General features: G+C 45.0%; 28 non-coding genes across 28 annotated transcripts; all 28 read right to left on the bottom strand.

Annotated features, from left to right (window-relative positions):
- Positions 1 to 146: 146 nt before the first annotated feature.
- On the bottom strand, positions 147 to 236 carry Trnam-cau (transfer RNA methionine (anticodon CAU)). The gene is given in 2 exon segments: positions 147 to 182; positions 200 to 236. It is a non-coding gene; the product is annotated as a tRNA-Met (tRNA).
- Positions 237 to 470: 234 nt separating this feature from the next.
- On the bottom strand, positions 471 to 560 carry Trnam-cau (transfer RNA methionine (anticodon CAU)). Its single transcript is given in 2 exon segments — positions 471 to 506; positions 524 to 560. It is a non-coding gene; the product is annotated as a tRNA-Met (tRNA).
- Positions 561 to 1,117: 557 nt separating this feature from the next.
- Trnam-cau (transfer RNA methionine (anticodon CAU)) lies at positions 1,118 to 1,207 on the bottom strand. Its single transcript is given in 2 exon segments — positions 1,118 to 1,153; positions 1,171 to 1,207. It is a non-coding gene; the product is annotated as a tRNA-Met (tRNA).
- Positions 1,208 to 1,279: 72 nt separating this feature from the next.
- Positions 1,280 to 1,369, bottom strand: Trnam-cau (transfer RNA methionine (anticodon CAU)). Its single transcript is given in 2 exon segments — positions 1,280 to 1,315; positions 1,333 to 1,369. It is a non-coding gene; the product is annotated as a tRNA-Met (tRNA).
- A 234-nt stretch (positions 1,370 to 1,603) lies between these two features.
- Positions 1,604 to 1,693, bottom strand: Trnam-cau (transfer RNA methionine (anticodon CAU)). The gene is given in 2 exon segments: positions 1,604 to 1,639; positions 1,657 to 1,693. It is a non-coding gene; the product is annotated as a tRNA-Met (tRNA).
- A 396-nt stretch (positions 1,694 to 2,089) lies between these two features.
- Trnam-cau (transfer RNA methionine (anticodon CAU)) lies at positions 2,090 to 2,179 on the bottom strand. Its single transcript is given in 2 exon segments — positions 2,090 to 2,125; positions 2,143 to 2,179. It is a non-coding gene; the product is annotated as a tRNA-Met (tRNA).
- A 720-nt stretch (positions 2,180 to 2,899) lies between these two features.
- Positions 2,900 to 2,989, bottom strand: Trnam-cau (transfer RNA methionine (anticodon CAU)). The gene is given in 2 exon segments: positions 2,900 to 2,935; positions 2,953 to 2,989. It is a non-coding gene; the product is annotated as a tRNA-Met (tRNA).
- A 720-nt stretch (positions 2,990 to 3,709) lies between these two features.
- Trnam-cau (transfer RNA methionine (anticodon CAU)) lies at positions 3,710 to 3,799 on the bottom strand. Its single transcript is given in 2 exon segments — positions 3,710 to 3,745; positions 3,763 to 3,799. It is a non-coding gene; the product is annotated as a tRNA-Met (tRNA).
- Positions 3,800 to 4,195: 396 nt separating this feature from the next.
- Positions 4,196 to 4,285, bottom strand: Trnam-cau (transfer RNA methionine (anticodon CAU)). Its single transcript is given in 2 exon segments — positions 4,196 to 4,231; positions 4,249 to 4,285. It is a non-coding gene; the product is annotated as a tRNA-Met (tRNA).
- Positions 4,286 to 5,168: 883 nt separating this feature from the next.
- Positions 5,169 to 5,258, bottom strand: Trnam-cau (transfer RNA methionine (anticodon CAU)). The gene is given in 2 exon segments: positions 5,169 to 5,204; positions 5,222 to 5,258. It is a non-coding gene; the product is annotated as a tRNA-Met (tRNA).
- Positions 5,259 to 5,978: 720 nt separating this feature from the next.
- On the bottom strand, positions 5,979 to 6,068 carry Trnam-cau (transfer RNA methionine (anticodon CAU)). The gene is given in 2 exon segments: positions 5,979 to 6,014; positions 6,032 to 6,068. It is a non-coding gene; the product is annotated as a tRNA-Met (tRNA).
- A 396-nt stretch (positions 6,069 to 6,464) lies between these two features.
- Positions 6,465 to 6,554, bottom strand: Trnam-cau (transfer RNA methionine (anticodon CAU)). The gene is given in 2 exon segments: positions 6,465 to 6,500; positions 6,518 to 6,554. It is a non-coding gene; the product is annotated as a tRNA-Met (tRNA).
- A 720-nt stretch (positions 6,555 to 7,274) lies between these two features.
- On the bottom strand, positions 7,275 to 7,364 carry Trnam-cau (transfer RNA methionine (anticodon CAU)). The gene is given in 2 exon segments: positions 7,275 to 7,310; positions 7,328 to 7,364. It is a non-coding gene; the product is annotated as a tRNA-Met (tRNA).
- Positions 7,365 to 8,083: 719 nt separating this feature from the next.
- Trnam-cau (transfer RNA methionine (anticodon CAU)) lies at positions 8,084 to 8,173 on the bottom strand. Its single transcript is given in 2 exon segments — positions 8,084 to 8,119; positions 8,137 to 8,173. It is a non-coding gene; the product is annotated as a tRNA-Met (tRNA).
- A 233-nt stretch (positions 8,174 to 8,406) lies between these two features.
- Trnam-cau (transfer RNA methionine (anticodon CAU)) lies at positions 8,407 to 8,496 on the bottom strand. The gene is given in 2 exon segments: positions 8,407 to 8,442; positions 8,460 to 8,496. It is a non-coding gene; the product is annotated as a tRNA-Met (tRNA).
- Positions 8,497 to 8,891: 395 nt separating this feature from the next.
- Trnam-cau (transfer RNA methionine (anticodon CAU)) lies at positions 8,892 to 8,981 on the bottom strand. Its single transcript is given in 2 exon segments — positions 8,892 to 8,927; positions 8,945 to 8,981. It is a non-coding gene; the product is annotated as a tRNA-Met (tRNA).
- A 720-nt stretch (positions 8,982 to 9,701) lies between these two features.
- On the bottom strand, positions 9,702 to 9,791 carry Trnam-cau (transfer RNA methionine (anticodon CAU)). The gene is given in 2 exon segments: positions 9,702 to 9,737; positions 9,755 to 9,791. It is a non-coding gene; the product is annotated as a tRNA-Met (tRNA).
- A 234-nt stretch (positions 9,792 to 10,025) lies between these two features.
- Positions 10,026 to 10,115, bottom strand: Trnam-cau (transfer RNA methionine (anticodon CAU)). The gene is given in 2 exon segments: positions 10,026 to 10,061; positions 10,079 to 10,115. It is a non-coding gene; the product is annotated as a tRNA-Met (tRNA).
- Positions 10,116 to 10,348: 233 nt separating this feature from the next.
- Positions 10,349 to 10,438, bottom strand: Trnam-cau (transfer RNA methionine (anticodon CAU)). Its single transcript is given in 2 exon segments — positions 10,349 to 10,384; positions 10,402 to 10,438. It is a non-coding gene; the product is annotated as a tRNA-Met (tRNA).
- Positions 10,439 to 10,996: 558 nt separating this feature from the next.
- On the bottom strand, positions 10,997 to 11,086 carry Trnam-cau (transfer RNA methionine (anticodon CAU)). The gene is given in 2 exon segments: positions 10,997 to 11,032; positions 11,050 to 11,086. It is a non-coding gene; the product is annotated as a tRNA-Met (tRNA).
- Positions 11,087 to 11,320: 234 nt separating this feature from the next.
- Trnam-cau (transfer RNA methionine (anticodon CAU)) lies at positions 11,321 to 11,410 on the bottom strand. Its single transcript is given in 2 exon segments — positions 11,321 to 11,356; positions 11,374 to 11,410. It is a non-coding gene; the product is annotated as a tRNA-Met (tRNA).
- A 234-nt stretch (positions 11,411 to 11,644) lies between these two features.
- On the bottom strand, positions 11,645 to 11,734 carry Trnam-cau (transfer RNA methionine (anticodon CAU)). Its single transcript is given in 2 exon segments — positions 11,645 to 11,680; positions 11,698 to 11,734. It is a non-coding gene; the product is annotated as a tRNA-Met (tRNA).
- A 234-nt stretch (positions 11,735 to 11,968) lies between these two features.
- Trnam-cau (transfer RNA methionine (anticodon CAU)) lies at positions 11,969 to 12,058 on the bottom strand. Its single transcript is given in 2 exon segments — positions 11,969 to 12,004; positions 12,022 to 12,058. It is a non-coding gene; the product is annotated as a tRNA-Met (tRNA).
- A 396-nt stretch (positions 12,059 to 12,454) lies between these two features.
- Positions 12,455 to 12,544, bottom strand: Trnat-cgu (transfer RNA threonine (anticodon CGU)). The gene is given in 2 exon segments: positions 12,455 to 12,490; positions 12,508 to 12,544. It is a non-coding gene; the product is annotated as a tRNA-Thr (tRNA).
- Positions 12,545 to 12,615: 71 nt separating this feature from the next.
- On the bottom strand, positions 12,616 to 12,705 carry Trnam-cau (transfer RNA methionine (anticodon CAU)). The gene is given in 2 exon segments: positions 12,616 to 12,651; positions 12,669 to 12,705. It is a non-coding gene; the product is annotated as a tRNA-Met (tRNA).
- A 234-nt stretch (positions 12,706 to 12,939) lies between these two features.
- Positions 12,940 to 13,029, bottom strand: Trnam-cau (transfer RNA methionine (anticodon CAU)). Its single transcript is given in 2 exon segments — positions 12,940 to 12,975; positions 12,993 to 13,029. It is a non-coding gene; the product is annotated as a tRNA-Met (tRNA).
- Positions 13,030 to 13,425: 396 nt separating this feature from the next.
- Trnam-cau (transfer RNA methionine (anticodon CAU)) lies at positions 13,426 to 13,515 on the bottom strand. Its single transcript is given in 2 exon segments — positions 13,426 to 13,461; positions 13,479 to 13,515. It is a non-coding gene; the product is annotated as a tRNA-Met (tRNA).
- A 234-nt stretch (positions 13,516 to 13,749) lies between these two features.
- On the bottom strand, positions 13,750 to 13,839 carry Trnam-cau (transfer RNA methionine (anticodon CAU)). The gene is given in 2 exon segments: positions 13,750 to 13,785; positions 13,803 to 13,839. It is a non-coding gene; the product is annotated as a tRNA-Met (tRNA).
- Positions 13,840 to 13,880: the final 41 nt, after the last annotated feature.

Raw genomic sequence — 13,880 nt, 5'->3', positions numbered from 1 at the left:
TCGAACTCACGACCCCTAGATAGCTCCATTGAGAGGATTACGACACTGACGCGCTGCCTACTGCGCTACCGAGGCTTCGAACCAATGGTAATAGAAGAATATCGCAAGTTAACAAAACAAGTAACAACTTTCTCAAAAGGAATCGTTGCCCCGGGTGAGGATCGAACTCACGACCTTCAGATAGCTCTATTGGGAGGATTATGAGACTGACGCGCTGCCTACTGCGCTACCGAGGCTTCGAACCAATGGCAAAAGAAGAATATCGCAACGTTAACAAAACAAGTAACAACTTTCTCAAAAAGAAACGTTGCCCTGGGTGAGGATCGAACTCACGACCCCTAGATAGCTCCATTGAGAGGATTATGAGACTGACGCGCTGCCTACTGTGCTACCGAGGCATCGAACCAATGGCAATAGAAGAATATCGCAACGTTAACAAAACAAGTAACAACTTTCTCAAAAGGAAACATTGCCCCGGGTGAGGATCGAACTCACGACCTTCAGATAGCTCTATTGAGAGGATTATGAGACTGACGCGCTGCCTACTGCGCTACCGAGGCTTCGAAACAACTTCTATAGAAGAATATCTCAACGGTAACAAAACAAGTAACAACTTTTTCGAAAAATAACGTTGCCCCGGGTGAGGATCGAACTAACGACCTCCAGATAGCTCTATTGAGAGGATTATGAGACTAACGCGCTGCCTACTGTGCTACCCAGGCTTCGAACCAATGGCAACAGAAGAATATCGCAACGTTAACAAAACAAGTAACAACTTTCTCAAAAAGAAACGTTGCCCCGGGTGAGGATCGAACTCACGATATCCAGATAGCTCCATTAGAGGATTATGAGACTGACGTGCTGCCTACTGCGCTACCGAGGCTTTGAAGCCAGGGTAATAGAAGAATATCGCAACGTTAACAAAACAAGTAACAACTTTCTCAAAAGGAAACATTGCCCCGGGTGAGGATCGAACTCACGACCTTCAGATAGCTCTATAGAGAGGATTATGAGACTGACGCGCTGCCTACTGCGCTACCGAGGATTCTAACTAATGGCAATAGAAGAATATCGCAACGTTAACAAAACAAGTAAAATCTTTCTCAAAAAGAAACGCTGCCCCGGGTGAGGATCGAACTCACGGTCTCCAGATAGCTCCATTGAGAGGATTATGAGACTGACGCGCTGCCTACTGCGCTACCGAGGCTTTGAACCCGGGGCAATAGAAGAATATCGCAACGTTTACAAAACAAGTAACAACTTTCTCAAAAGGAAACGTTGCCCCGGGTGAGGATCGAACTCACGACCTTCAGGTAGCTCTATTGAGAGGATTATGAGACTGACGCGCTGCCTACTGCGCTACCGAGGCTTCGAACCAATGGCAATAGAAGAATATCGCAACGTTAACAAAACAAGTAACAACTTTCTCAAAAAGAAACGTTGCCCCGGGTGAGGATCGAACTCACGGTCTCCAGATAGCTCCATTGAGGGGATTATGTGTCTGACGCGCTGCCTACTGCGCTACCGAGGCTTTGAACCCAGGGCAATAGAAGAATATCGCAACGTTAACAAAACAAGTAACAACTTTCTCAAAAGGAAACATTGCCCCGGGTGAGGATCGAACTCACGACCTTCAGATAGCTCTATTGAGAGATTTATGAGACTGACGCGCTGCCTACTGCGCTACCGAGGCTTCGAACCAATTTCTATAGAAGAATATCTCAACGTTAACAAAACAAGTAACAACTTTTTCGAAAAATAACGTTGCCCCGGGTGAGGATCGAACTAACGACCTCCAGATAGCTCTATTGAGAGGATTATGAGACCACCGCGCTGCCTACTGTGCTACCCATGCTTCGAATCAATGGCAAAAGATGAATATCGCAACTTTAGCAAAAAAAGAAAAAGGATGTTCAAAATACAACATTGCTCCGGGTGACGATCGAACTCACGACCTTCAGATAGCTCTATTGAGAGGATTATGAGACTGACGCGCTGCCTACTGCGCTACCGAGGCTTCGAAACCATGGCAATAGAAGAATATCGCAACGCTAACAAAACAAGTAACAACTTCCTCAAAAAGAAACGTTGCCCCGGGTGAGGATCGAACTCACGACCTTCAGATAGCTCTATAGAGAAGATTATGAGACTGACGCGCTACCTACTGCGCTACCGAGGCTTCGAGCCAATGGCAATAGAAGAATATCGCAACGTTAACAAAACAAGTAACAACTTTTTCAAAAAATAACGTAGCCACGAGTGAGGATCGAACTCACTAACTTCAAATAGCTCTATTGAGATAATAATGATTCTGACGCGCTACCTACTGCGCTACAGAGGCGTCGAAGCAATGGCAATAGATGAATATCGCAACTTTAACAAAAAAAAGAAAAAGATTTTTCATAAAATAACGTTAACCCGGGTGAGGATCGAATTTACGACCTTCAGATAGCTCTATTGAGAGGATTATGAGACTGATGCGCTGCCTACTGCGCTACCGAGAAGTCGACACCATGGCAATAGAAGAATATCGCAACGTTAACAAAACAAGTAACATTTTTCTCAAAAAGAAACGTTGCCCCGGGTGAGGATCGAACTCACGACCTTCATATAGCTCTATAGAGAGGATTATGAGACTGACGCGCTGCCTACTGCGCTACCGAGGCTTCTAACTAATGGCAATAGAAGAATATCGCAACGTTAACAAAACAAGTAACAACTTTCTCAAAGAGAACCGTTGCCCCTGGTGAGGATCGAACTCACGGTCTCCAGATAGCTCCATTGAGAGGATTATGAGACTGACGCGCTGCCTACTGCGCTACCGAGGCTTTGAACCCAGGTCAATAGAAGAATATCGCAACGTTAATAAACAAGTAACAACTTTCTCAAAAGGAAACGTTGCCCCGGGTGAGGATCGAACTCACGACCTTCAGATAGCTCTATTGAGAGATTTATGAGACTGACGCGCTGCCTACTGCGCTACCGAGGCTTCGAACCAATTTCTATAGAAGAATATCTCAACGTTAACAAAACAAGTAACAACTTTTTCGAAAAATAACGTTGCCCCGGGTGAGGATCGAACTAACGACCTCCAGATAGCTCTATTGAGAGGATTATGAGACCAACGCGCTGCCTACTGTGCTACCCATGCTTCGAATCAATGGCAAAAGATGAATATCGCAACTTTAGCAAAAAAAGAAAAAGGATGTTCAAAATACAACATTGCTCCGGGTGACGATCGAACTCACGACCTTCAGATAGCTCTATAGAGAGGATTATGAGACTGACGCGCTGCCTACTGCGCTACCGAGGCTTTGAACCCAGGGCAATAGAAGAATATCGCAACGTTAACAAAACAAGTAACAACTTTCTCAAAAGGAAACGTTGCCCCGGGTGAGGATCGAACTCACGACCTTCAGATAGCTCTATAGAGAGGATTATGAGACTGACGCGCTGCCTACTGCTCTACCGAGGCTTCTAACTAATGGCAATAGAAGAATATCGCAACGTTAACAAAACAAGTAACAACTTTCTCAAAGAGAACCGTTGCCCTTGGTGAGGATCGAACTCACGGTCTCCAGATAGCTCCATTGAGAGGATTATGAGACTGACGCGCTGCCTACTGCGCTACCGAGGCTTTGAACCCAGGTCAATAGAAGAATATCGCAACGTTAACAAAACAAGTAACAACTTTCTCAAAAGGAAACATTGCCCCGGGTGAGGATCGAACTCACGACCTTCAGATAGCTCTATTGAGAGATTTATGAGACTGACGCGCTGCCTACTGCGCTACCGAGGCTTCGAACCAATTTCTATAGAAGAATATCTCAACGTTAACAAAACAAGTAACAACTTTTTCGAAAAATAACGTTGCCCCGGGTGAGGATCGAACTAACGACCTCCAGATAGCTCTATTGAGAGGATTATGAGACCACCGCGCTGCCTACTGTGCTACCCATGCTTCGAATCAATGGCAAAAGATGAATATCGCAACTTTAGCAAAAAAAGAAAAAGGATGTTCAAAATACAACATTGCTCCGGGTGACGATCGAACTCACGACCTTCAGATAGCTCTATTGAGAGGATTATGAGACTGACGCGCTGCCTACTGCGCTACCGAGGCTTCGAAACCATGGCAATAGAAGAATATCGCAACGCTAACAAAACAAGTAACAACTTCCTCAAAAAGAAACGTTGCCCCGGGTAAGGATCGAACTCACGACCTTCAGATAGCTCTATAGAGAAGATTATGAGACTGACGCGCTACCTACTGCGCTACCGAGGCTTCGAGCCAATGGCAATAGAAGAATATCGCAACGTTAACAAAACAAGTAACAACTTTTTCAAAAAATAACGTAGCCACGAGTGAGGATCGAACTCACTAACTTCAAATAGCTCTATTGAGATAATAATGATTCTGACGCGCTACCTACTGCGCTACAGAGGCGTCGAAGCAATGGCAATAGATGAATATCGCAACTTTAACAAAAAAAAGAAAAAGATTTTTCATAAAATAACTTTAACCCGGGTGAGGATCGAACTCACGACCTTCAGATAGCTCTATTGAGAGGATTATGAGACTGATGCGCTGCCTACTGCGCTACCGAGAAGTCGACACCATGGCAATAGAAGAATATCGCAACGTTAACAAAACAAGTAACATTTTTCTCAAAAAGAAACGTTGCCCCGGGTGAGGATCGAACTCACGACCTTCATATAGCTCTATAGAGAGGATTATGAGACTGACGCGCTGCCTACTGCGCTACCGAGGCTTTTAACTAATGGCAATAGAAGAATATCGCAACGTTAACAAAACAAGTAACAACTTTCTCAAAAAGAAACGCTGCCCCGGGTGAGGATCGAACTAACGACCTCCAGATAGCTCTATTGAGAGGATTATGAGACCACCGCGCTGCCTACTGTGCTACCCATGCTTCGAATCAATGGCAAAAGATGAATATCGCAACTTTAGCAAAAAAAGAAAAAGGATGTTCAAAATACAACATTGCTCCGGGTGACGATCGAACTCACGACCTTCAGATAGCTCTATTGAGAGGATTATGAGACTGACGCGCTGCCTACTGCGCTACCGAGGCTTCGAAACCATGGCAATAGAAGAATATCGCAACGCTAACAAAACAAGTAACAACTTCCTCAAAAAGAAACGTTGCCCCGGGTGAGGATCGAACTCACGACCTTCAGATAGCTCTATAGAGAAGATTATGAGACTGACGCGCTACCTACTGCGCTACCGAGGCTTCGAGCCAATGGCAATAGAAGAATATCGCAACGTTAACAAAACAAGTAACAACTTTTTCAAAAAATAACGTAGCCACGAGTGAGGATCGAACTCACTAACTTCAAATAGCTCTATTGAGATAATAATGATTCTGACGCGCTACCTACTGCGCTACAGAGGCGTCGAAGCAATGGCAATAGATGAATATCGCAACTTTAACAAAAAAAAGAAAAAGATTTTTCATAAAATAACTTTAACCCGGGTGAGGATCGAACTCACGACCTTCAGATAGCTCTATTGAGAGGATTATGAGACTGATGCGCTGCCTACTGCGCTACCGAGAAGTCGACACCATGGCAATAGAAGAATATCGCAACGTTAACAAAACAAGTAACATTTTTCTCAAAAAGAAACGTTGCCCCGGGTGAGGATCGAACTCACGACCTTCATATAGCTCTATAGAGAGGATTATGAGACTGACGCGCTGCCTACTGCGCTACCGAGGCTTTTAACTAATGGCAATAGAAGAATATCGCAACGTTAACAAAACAAGTAACAACTTTCTCAAAGAGAACCGTTGCCCCTGGTGAGGATCGAACTCACGGTCTCCAGATAGCTCCATTAAGAGGATTATGAGACTGACGCGCTGCCTACTGCGCTACCGAGGCTTTGAACCCAGGTCAATAGAAGAATATCGCAACGTTAATAAACAAGTAACAACTTTCTCAAAAGGAAACGTTGCCCCGGGTGAGGATCGAACTCACGACCTTCAGATAGCTCTATTGAGAGATTTATGAGACTGACGCGCTGCCTACTGCGCTACCGAGGCTTCGAACCAATTTCTATAGAAGAATATCTCAACGTTAACAAAACAAGTAACAACTTTTTTGAAAAATAACGTTGCCCCGGGTGAGGATCGAACTAACGACCTCCAGATAGCTCTATTGAGAGGATTATGAGACCAACGCGCTGCCTACTGTGCTACCCATGCTTCGAATCAATGGCAAAAGATGAATATCGCAACTTTAGCAAAAAAAGAAAAAGGATGTTCAAAATACAACATTGCTCCGGGTGACGATCGAACTCACGACCTTCAGATAGCTCTATAGAGAGGATTATGAGACTGACGCGCTGCCTACTGCGCTACCGAGGCTTTGAACCCAGGGCAATAGAAGAATATCGCAACGCTAACAAAACAAGTAACAACTTCCTCAAAAAGAAACGTTGCCCCGGGTGAGGATCGAACTCACGACCTTCAGATAGCTCTATAGAGAAGATTATGAGACTGACGCGCTACCTACTGCGCTACCGAGGCTTCGAGCCAATGGCAATAGAAGAATATCGCAACGTTAACAAAACAAGTAACAACTTTTTCAAAAAATAACGTAGCCACGAGTGAGGATCGAACTCACTAACTTCAAATAGCTCTATTGAGATAATAATGATTCTGACGCGCTACCTACTGCGCTACAGAGGCGTCGAAGCAATGGCAATAGATGAATATCGCAACTTTAACAAAAAAAAGAAAAAGATTTTTCATAAAATAACTTTAACCCGGGTGAGGATCGAACTCACGACCTTCAGATAGCTCTATTGAGAGGATTATGAGACTGATGCGCTGCCTACTGCGCTACCGAGAAGTCGACACCATGGCAATAGAAGAATATCGCAACGTTAACAAAACAAGTAACATTTTTCTCAAAAAGAAACGTTGCCCCGGGTGAGGATCGAACTCACGACCTTCATATAGCTCTATAGAGAGGATTATGAGACTGACGCGCTGCCTACTGCGCTACCGAGGCTTTTAACTAATGGCAATAGAAGAATATCGCAACGTTAACAAAACAAGTAACAACTTTCTCAAAGAGAACCGTTGCCCCTGGTGAGGATCGAACTCACGGTCTCCAGATAGCTCCATTAAGAGGATTATGAGACTGACGCGCTGCCTACTGCGCTACCGAGGCTTTGAACCCAGGTCAATAGAAGAATATCGCAACGTTAATAAACAAGTAACAACTTTCTCAAAAGGAAACGTTGCCCCGGGTGAGGATCGAACTCACGACCTTCAGATAGCTCTATTGAGAGATTTATGAGACTGACGCGCTGCCTACTGCGCTACCGAGGCTTCGAACCAATTTCTATAGAAGAATATCTCAACGTTAACAAAACAAGTAACAACTTTTTTGAAAAATAACGTTGCCCCGGGTGAGGATCGAACTAACGACCTCCAGATAGCTCTATTGAGAGGATTATGAGACCAACGCGCTGCCTACTGTGCTACCCATGCTTCGAATCAATGGCAAAAGATGAATATCGCAACTTTAGCAAAAAAAGAAAAAGGATGTTCAAAATACAACATTGCTCCGGGTGACGATCGAACTCACGACCTTCAGATAGCTCTATAGAGAGGATTATGAGACTGACGCGCTGCCTACTGCGCTACCGAGGCTTTGAACCCAGGGCAATAGAAGAATATCGCAACGTTAACAAAACAAGTAACAACTTTCTCAAAAGGAAACGTTGCCCCGGGTGAGGATCGAACTCACGACCTTCAGATAGCTCTATAGAGAGGATTATGAGACTGACGCGCTGCCTACTGCTCTACCGAGGCTTCTAACTAATGGCAATAGAAGAATATCGCAACGTTAACAAAACAAGTAACAACTTTCTCAAAGAGAACCGTTGCCCCTGGTGAGGATCGAACTCACGGTCTCCAGATAGCTCCATTGAGAGGATTATGAGACTGACGCGCTGCCTACTGCGCTACCGAGGCTTTGAACCCAGGTCAATAGAAGAATATCGCAACGTTAATAAACAAGTAACAACTTTCTCAAAACGAAACGTTGCCCCGGGTGAGGATCAAACTCACGACCTTCAGATAGCTCTATTGAGAGGATTATGAGACTGACGCGCTGCCTACTGCGCTACCGAGGCTTCGAACCAATGGCAATAGAAGAATATCGCAACGTTAACAAAACAAGTAACAACTTTCTCAAAGAGAACCGTTGCCCCTGGTGAGGATCGAACTCACGGTCTCCAGATAGCTCCATTGAGAGGATTATGAGACTGACGCGCTGCCTACTGCGCTACCGAGGCTTTGAACCCAGGTCAATAGAAGAATATCGCAACGTTAATAAACAAGTAACAACTTTCTCAAAAGGAAACGTTGCCCCGGGTGAGGATCGAACTCACGACCTTCAGATAGCTCTATTGAGAGATTTATGAGACTGACGCGCTGCCTACTGCGCTACCGAGGCTTCGAACCAACTTCTATAGAAGAATATCTCAACGTTAACAAAACAAGTAACAACTTTTTTGAAAAATAACGTTGCCCCGGGTGAGGATCGAACTAACGACCTCCAGATAGCTCTATTGAGAGGATTATGAGACCAACGCGCTGCCTACTGTGCTACCCATGCTTCGAATCAATGGCAAAAGATGAATATCGCAACTTTAGCAAAAAAAGAAAAAGGATGTTCAAAATACAACATTGCTCCGGGTGACGATCGAACTCACGACCTTCAGATAGCTCTATAGAGAGGATTATGAGACTGACGCGCTGCCTACTGCGCTACCGAGGCTTTGAACCCAGGTCAATAGAAGAATATCGCAACGTTAATAAACAAGTAACAACTTTCTCAAAACGAAACGTTGCCCCGGGTGAGGATCAAACTCACGACCTTCAGATAGCTCTATTGAGAGGATTATGAGACTGACGCGCTGCCTACTGCGCTACCGAGGCTTCGAACCAATGGCAATAGAAGAATATCGCAACGTTAACAAAACAATTAACATTTTTCTCAAAAAGAAACGTTGCCCCGGGTGAGTATCGAACTCACGATCTCCAGATAGCTCCATTGAGAGGATTATGTGTCTTATGTGCTGCCTACTGCGCTACCGAGGCTTTGAACCCAGGGCAATAGAAGAATATCGCAACGTTAACAAAACAAGTTACAACTTTCTCAAAAGGAAACATTGCCCCGGGTGAGGATCGAATTCACGACCTTCAGATAGCTCTATTGAGAGGATTATGAGACTGACGCGCTGCCTACTGCGCTACCCAGGCTTCGAACCAATGGCAATAGAAGAATATCGCAACGTTAACAAAACAAGTAACAACTTTCTCAAAAAGAAACGTTGCCCCGGGTGAGGATCGAACTCAAGATATCCACATAGCTCCATTGAGAGGATTATGAGACTGACGTGCTGCCTACTGCGCTACTGAGGCTTTGAAGCCAGGGCAATAGAAGAATATCGCAACGTTAACAAAACGAGTAACAACTTTCTCAAAAAGAAACGCTGCCCCGGGTGAGGATCGAACTCACAGTCTCTAGATAGCTCCATTGAGAGGTTTATGAGACTGACACGCTGCCTACTGCGCTACCGAGGCTTTGAACCCAGGGTAATAGAAGAATATCGCAACGTTAACTAAACAAGTAACAACTTTCTCAAAAGGAAACATTGCCCCGGGTGAGGATCGAACTCACGACCTTCAGATAGCTCTATTGAGAGGATTATGAGACTGACGCGCTGCCTACTGCGCTACCGAGGCTTCGAACCAATTTCTATAGAAGAATATCTCAACGTTAACAAAACAAGTAACAACTTTTTCGAAAAATAACGTTGCCCCGGGTGAGGATCGAACTAACGACCTCCAGAGAGCTCTATTGAGAGGATTATGAGACTAACGCGCTGCCTACTGTGCTACCCAGGCTTCGAATCAATGGCAACAGAAGAATATCGCAACGTTAACAAAACAAGTAACAACTTTCTCAAAAAGAAACGTTGCCCCGGGTGAGGATCGAACTCACGACCTTCAGATAGCTCTAATGAGAGGATTATGAGACTGACGCGCTGCCTACTGCGCTACCGAGGCTTCGAACCAATGGCAAAAGAAGAATATCGCAACGTTAACAAAACAACTAACACCCTTCTTAAAAAGAACCGTTGCCCCTGGTGAGGATCGAACTCACGGTCTCCAGATAGCTCCATTGAGAGGATTATGAGACTGACGCGCTGCCTACTGCGCTACCGAGGCTTTGAACCCAGGTCAATAGAAGAATATCGCAACGTTAATAAACAAGTAACAACTTTCTCAAAACGAAACGTTGCCCCGGGTGAGGATCAAACTCACGACCTTCAGATAGCTCTATTGAGAGGATTATGAGACTGACGCGCTGCCTACTGCGCTACCGAGGCTTCGAACCAATGGCAATAGAAGAATATCGCAACGTTAACAAAACAATTAACATTTTTCTCAAAAAGAAACGTTGCCCCGGGTGAGTATCGAACTCACGATCTCCAGATAGCTCCATTGAGAGGATTATGTGTCTTATGTGCTGCCTACTGCGCTACCGAGGCTTTGAACCCAGGGCAATAGAAGAATATCGCAACGTTAACAAAACAAGTTACAACTTTCTCAAAAGGAAACATTGCCCCGGGTGAGGATCGAATTCACGACCTTCAGATAGCTCTATTGAGAGGATTATGAGACTGACGCGCTGCCTACTGCGCTACCCAGGCTTCGAACCAATGGCAATAGAAGAATATCGCAACGTTAACAAAACAAGTAACAACTTTCTCAAAAAGAAACGTTGCCCCGGGTGAGGATCGAACTCAAGATATCCACATAGCTCCATTGAGAGGATTATGAGACTGACGTGCTGCCTACTGCGCTACCGAGGCTTTGAAGCCAGGGCAATAGAAGAATATCGCAACGTTAACAAAACGAGTAACAACTTTCTCAAAAGGAAACGTTGCCCCGAGTGAGGATCGAACTCACGACCTTCAGATAGCTCTATAGAGAAGTTTATGAGACTGACGCGCTGCCTACTGCGCTACCGAGGCTTCTAACTAATGGCAATAGAAGAATATCGCAACGTTAACAAAACAAGTAACAACTTTCTCAAAAAGAAACGCTGCCCCGGGTGAGGATCGAACTCACAGTCTCTAGATAGCTCCATTGAGAGGTTTATGAGACTGACGCGCTGCCTACTGCGCTACCGAGGCTTTGAACCCAGGGTAATAGAAGAATATCGCAACGTTAACTAAACAAGTAACAACTTTCTCAAAAGGAAACATTGCCCCGGGTGAGGATCGAACTCACGACCTTCAGATAGCTCTATTGAGAGGATTATGAGACTGACGCGCTGCCTACTGCGCTACCGAGGCTTCGAACCAATTTCTATAGAAGAATATCTCAACGTTAACAAAACAAGTAACAACTTTTTCGAAAAATAACGTTGCCCCGGGTGAGGATCGAACTAACGACCTCCAGAGAGCTCTATTGAGAGGATTATGAGACTAACGCGCTGCCTACTGTGCTACCCAGGCTTCGAATCAATGGCAACAGAAGAATATCGCAACGTTAACAAAACAAGTAACAACTTTCTCAAAAAGAAACGTTGCCCCGGGTGAGGATCGAACTCACGACCTTCAGATAGCTCTAATGAGAGGATTATGAGACTGACGCGCTGCCTACTGCGCTACCGAGGCTTCGAACCAATGGCAAAAGAAGAATATCGCAACGTTAACAAAACAAGTAACACCCTTCTTAAAAAGAAACGTTGCCCTGGGTGAGGATCGAACTCACGACCCCTAGATAGCTCCATTGAGAGGATTATGAGACTGACGCGCTGCCTAATGTGCTACCGAGGCTTCGAACCAATGGCAATAGAAGAATATCGCAACGTTAACAAAACAAGTAACAACTTTCTCAAAAGGAAACATTGCCCCGGGTGAGGATCGAACTCACGACCTTCAGATAGCTCTATTGAGAGGATTATGAGACTGACGCGCTGCCTACTGCGCTACCGAGGCTTCGAATCAACTTCTATAGAAGAATATCTCAACGTTAACAAAACCAGTAACAACTTTTTCGAAAAATAACGTTGCCCCGGGTGAGGATCGAACTAACGACCTCCAGATAGATCTATTGAGAGGATTATGAGACTAACGCGCTGCCTACTGTGCTACCCAGGCTTCGAACCAATGGCAACAGAAGAATATCGCAACGTTAACAAAACAAGTAACAACTTTCTCAAAAAGAAACGTTGCCCCGGGTGAGGATCGAACTCACGATATCTAGATAGCTCCATTGAGAGGATAATGAGACTGACGTGCTGCCTACTGCGCTACCGAGGCTTCGATCCAATGGCAATAGAAGAATATCGCAACGTTAACAAAACAAGTAACAACTTTCTCAAAAAGAAACGTTGCCCCGGGTGAGGATCGAACTCACGACCCCTAGATAGCTCCATTGAGAGGATTACGACACTGACGCGCTACCTACTGCGCTACCGAGGCTTCGAACCAATGGTAATAGAAGAATATCGCAAGTTAACAAAACAAGTAACAACTTTCTCAAAAGGAATCGTTGCCCCGGGTGAGGATCGAACTCACGACCTTCAGATAGCTCTATTGGGAGGATTATGAGACTGACGCGCTGCCTACTGCGCTACCGAGGCTTCGAACCAATGGCAAAAGAAGAATATCGCAACGTTAACAAAACAAGTAACAACTTTCTCAAAAAGAAACGTTGCCCTGGGTGAGGATTGAACTCACGACCCCTAGATAGCTCCATTGAAAGGATTATGAGACTGACGCGCTGCCTACTGTGCTACCGAGGCTTCGAACCAATGGCAATAGAAGAATATCGCAACGTTAACAAAACAAGTAACAACTTTCTCAAAAGTAAACATTGCCCCGGGTGAGGATCGAACTCACGACCTTCAGATAGCTCTATTGAGAGGATTATGAGACTGACGCGCTGCCTACTGCGCTACCGAGGCTTCGAACCAACTTCTATAGAAGAATATCTCAACTTTAACAAAACAAGTAACAACTTTTTCGAAAAATAACGTTGCCCCGGGTGAGGATCGAACTAACGACCTCCAGATAGCTCTATTGAGAGGATTATGAGACTAACGCGCTGCCTACTGTGCTACCCAGGCTTCGAACCAATGGCAACAGAAGAATATCGCAACGTTAACAAAACAATTAACAACTTTCTCAAAAAGAAACGTTGCCCCGGGTGAGGATCGAACTTACGGTCTCCAGATAGCTCCATTGAGAGGATTATGAGACTGACGCGCTGCCTACTGCGCTACCGAGGCTTTGAACCCAGGGCAATAGAAGAATATCGCAACGTTAACAAAACAAGTAACAACTTTCTCAAAAGGAAACGTTGCCCCGGGTGAGGATCGAACTCACGACCTTCAGATAGCTCTATTGAGAGGATTATGAGACTGACGCGCTGCCTACTGCGCTACCGAGGCTTCGAACCAATGGCAATAGAAGAATATCGCAACGTTAACAAAACAAGTAACAACTTTCTCAAAAAGAAACGTTGCCCCGGGTGAGGATCGAACTCACGATCTCCAGATAGCTCCATTGAGGGGATTATGTGTCTGACGCGCTGCCTACTGCGCTACCGAGGCTTTGAACCCAGGGCAATAGAAGAATATCGCAACGTTAAGAAAACAAGTAACAACTTTCTCAAAAGGAAACATTGCCCCGGGTGAGGATCGAACTCACGACCTTCAGATAGCTCTATTGAGAGATTTATGAGACTGACGCGCTGCCTACTGCGCTACCGAGGCTTCGAACCAATTTCTATAGAAGAATATCTCAACGTTAACAA

Source organism: Argiope bruennichi, chromosome 8 (assembly GCF_947563725.1).
Source record: "Argiope bruennichi chromosome 8, qqArgBrue1.1, whole genome shotgun sequence".
NCBI classification, from domain to species: Eukaryota; Metazoa; Arthropoda; class Arachnida; order Araneae; family Araneidae; genus Argiope; species Argiope bruennichi.
The sequence above is the reverse complement of the archived record's forward strand: the minus strand, read 5'-3'. Positions and strand labels throughout refer to the sequence as shown.